We start from the raw sequence: 3,916 nt of genomic DNA, 5'->3' as shown, positions 1-3,916 counted from the left end.
GTTCCACCTCGCTTACTGTAATCCCTTCCCTTACCAAAATAGCTGTTCCAACATTTGTTTCGGGAGACACATTTATGTAACTGACAAAACCGGGAATTACCCAATTCGAAATTAGAACTTCTTGTAACAGGGCAATATCAGTCGCGGATTCGTACAAAAATTCCTTAAGGGCCGATAATTTCAAACCGGTCGCGATTTTATTTATGTTTATAGTGGTGACAGAATAAGATTGCGTCATTGTGCTGTCACTATGTAGTTGTTTTGTTGAACTAATTTAGTTTACTGTGGTTCAGGGTTCAGTTAAGCTGTAACAGTTTTCTCGGAAGGCTGAACATGGAATAACACTTCAATCAGTTTATTAGTTACTGTCCCGTTTTTTTCTACTTCTGATGTTTTCTCTTGTACCGCAAGCAGACTGATTTCCTGGTAAACTTTCTGATTTTTCCTCCAGTGATTCGTGTACGACCGTTTCGGACTGAACATTCTTTGGGCTTGGGTCACCCCTACCGGATTTTCCCTTCCCTTGGTTACGAGCTACATTCTCATTTGGTTGCGTCGGTATTTTACTTCGCGGCTTATCTGGAGCAGGAGCAGACGCTTTAGCAATTTCGGTTGCCGGCGCCTGGCCTGAGGTGTTGACTGTGATTTCAGTTTGACCACCACTTCCTCGTTCTTTATTAACTTCACTCATTTTTTGATCGAGGGAAACAAATGGAGACTTCAGTTTTGCAACATCTCCCTGAATTTGTTTATTAACAGATAGATTCTGATCTTTGCAATCGGCTACTGCACCTATTTTTTCTTGCAAATTAATGCTGCGTACACCCCCTTCATTTTCTGGTACTGTATGTGTATTATCTTTCTGTTCATTAGTTTCCATTCGCATTTTGCCTTCAGGTTCCTCTGCCTTCTCATCGCACTGTTTCTGCTTGCGAAGTGAGGGAGTGGGACAAGATAGCTCGTCCTCTGAACAACTATCAGTTATCTCCAGAGGTCGTTTTTTCGGTTGCGTTTCAGTTTCACGAGTAGTGGCAACAGGGTTTCCTTTTGTTGATAACGGGGGAAATTGACTGTTATCGTGAAGGGAGACATAAGCTTGGCCCGCTGCGTTAACATCCTCAACCAGTTGTTCCGGGCTATTCTTTGGTAACAGATCATTTAAGGTAAGCTTCTGACGCTGTATCAAATTACTTTTAAGAACAACAGTTCGCTGCGGACATTCCTGTCTGAAGTGGCCGGTTTCGTTACATATATGACATGTAGCTTCCTGACCTGTATAACCAATTTGTGCCTTATAGCGAACAGTTATGTGAGACGGAATATTCGTCTTAACGTCCATCTCTACACAGCGGACCCCGTTAAAACACTGCAGTTTAAGGCGAGGCGACCATCTTTCATTTGCAATTGATTTAACGTCTTCGTAGTTTGAAAGAGCTTCCTTAATCTTATCATTTTCAATTTCAATGGGAAGATTCAAGACACGAACGGTTTTGTAATGAATGTCCGCTCTATAGGTGGGAGGCCGCCAATTGTGAAATTCAGATTCGATTCATATTGCACATAATAAAAGCTCATGGCCAGAGGTGTAATGTGGCAAAGCACCAAGATGCACTTCTCAGCCGTTGTCGAGAAAATCGACAGTTAAAATAAACCGTTGCGGTGAAATACTCTCTACGATTAATAATTTTCTCCAGCGTCGTGGTGCAGCGGTAAGCGCTCGGGTTCATAATCCGAAGGTCGCCAGATCGAATCTCGCGCCATGCAACCCTTTCTTTTAGTATTTGTTTTTTCTAATTCAAATATATATATATATATATATATATATATATATATATATATATATATATATATATATAATTCCCGGCAATCAGTTGCAACAATTATGCATATAATATGTCGTTTGTCGTGGAAAAGATGACTTCGAACATCATTATGTTTTCCGCAAACAAAGTTGTATTTCACAAATGTTATTAATTGTCTTCATAATGTTAACCACGTATAGTTAACGGAAGACGTAGAAACGGTATCCCGAAACGAATACGTATAGCGTAAGTCAAACGTTCGAATTAGAATAGAGACCCCACGAACACAAATTTGCTGCGGCAGGTATGAAATATAAACTCCGTTACTCGCTCGTTACACTTGAAGCACAGATGTTGAATGGGCCGAAACCAACGTGCATAAGCAATTCATTAATAGTATATATATATATATATATATATATATATATATATATATATATTTGAATTACAAAAAACTAATAATTAAAAAAAAATTGCATGGCGCGAGATTCGATCCGGCGACCTTCGGATTACGAACCCGAGCGCTTACCACTGCGCCACGACGCTGCAGAAAATTATGAATCATAGAGAGCATTTCACCGCAACGGTTTCTTTTAACTGTCGATTTTCTCGACAACGGCTGAGAAGTGCATCTTGGTGCTTTGCCACATTACACCTCTGGCCATGGGCTTTTATTATGCGCAGTATGAATCGAATCTGAATTTCACAATTGGCGGCCTCCCCTTGTCAGTGGTATGGTGTCGTGACTCAATTGGGTCAGCAGAGTGCAGTTAAGCAACACGACGGAGAACACTGTGTCATTGACCAGCAGAGGACGTGACAAGAGGCAGCTCGCTACAAGCCAGGGTGTCAAAACTGAGAGCAGTAATCGGGTCAGTTACGCCAGTTGAACAAACAATAATATTCCAGCGACCTATTGGAGAGGAAGAAGTGCAAACATCACTGGCTAAAAAGCTGTATTGAAGGACTGGCAGTCAGCTCGCCATCATCAACCAGCGTGAGTCAATGGAGTGGTGTAGAGCCTTCCGGATTTGTCACTGGCATCGCAGTCTTAGCAACAGTTACCGTCGTGATAAAAGTCATCGCCTAGGAGGCGTCTGAATGACGCCACTGCTGCAGTTACGCCAGTTGATCAAACCAGAACATCCCACCGCTGCCACGCCCACCAGCGGCGATCACAAAAGAGGCAAGTTGCTGCGGTACGGCCCACCAACGCTGCTGCAGCGGATTGCAGTTACGCCAGCGCAGCTACAGTAGTAGCAGTAGGCACACGTGCCACCGTCCTCTGTCCACCTTGGTCGCCACCGAGAATATAATTACGAAAGGAAGCAAACTCTATGGTATGAAGATTAGCATCTCCAAAACGAAAGTAATGTCAGTGGGAAAGAAATATAAACGGATTGAGTGCCAAATAGGAGGAACAGAGTTAGAACAGGTGGACGGTTTCAAGTACTTAGGATGCATATTCTCACAGGATGGCAACATAGTGAAGGAACTGGAAGCGAGGTGTAGCAAAGCTAATGCAGTGAGCGCTCAGCTACGATCTACTCTCTTCTGCAAGAAGGAAGTCAGTACCAAGACTAAGTTATCTGTGCACCGTTCAATCTTTCGACCAACTTTGTTGTATGGGAGCGAAAGCTGGGTGGATTCAGGTTACCTTATCAACAAGGTTGAGGTTACGGGTATGAAAGTAGCTAGGATGATTGCAGGTACTAGTAGATGGGAACAATGGCAGGAGGGTGTCCACAATGAGGAAATCAAAGAAAAACTGGGAATGAACTCTATAGATCTAGCAGTCAGGGCGAACAGGCTTAGATGGTGGGGTCATGTTACACGCATGGGAGAAGCAAGGTTACCCAAGAGACTCATGGATTCAGCAGTAGAGGGTAAGAGGAGTCGGGGAAGACCGAGGAGAAGGTACCTGGATTCGGTTAAGAATGATTTTGAAGTAATAGGTTTAACATCAGAAGAGGCACCAATGTTAGCACTGAATAGGGGATCATGGAGGAACTGTATAAGGGGGGCTATGCTCCTGACTGAACGCTGAAAAACATAATCAGTCATAAATGATGATGATGATGATGATGATGATGATGAGGAGCAAACCTCGCCGA

The sequence above is a fragment of the Schistocerca serialis genome, chromosome 1 (genome assembly GCF_023864345.2).
Source record: "Schistocerca serialis cubense isolate TAMUIC-IGC-003099 chromosome 1, iqSchSeri2.2, whole genome shotgun sequence".
Lineage (NCBI taxonomy): Eukaryota > Metazoa > Arthropoda > Insecta > Orthoptera > Acrididae > Schistocerca > Schistocerca serialis.
This window is presented reverse-complemented; position numbering follows the sequence as displayed.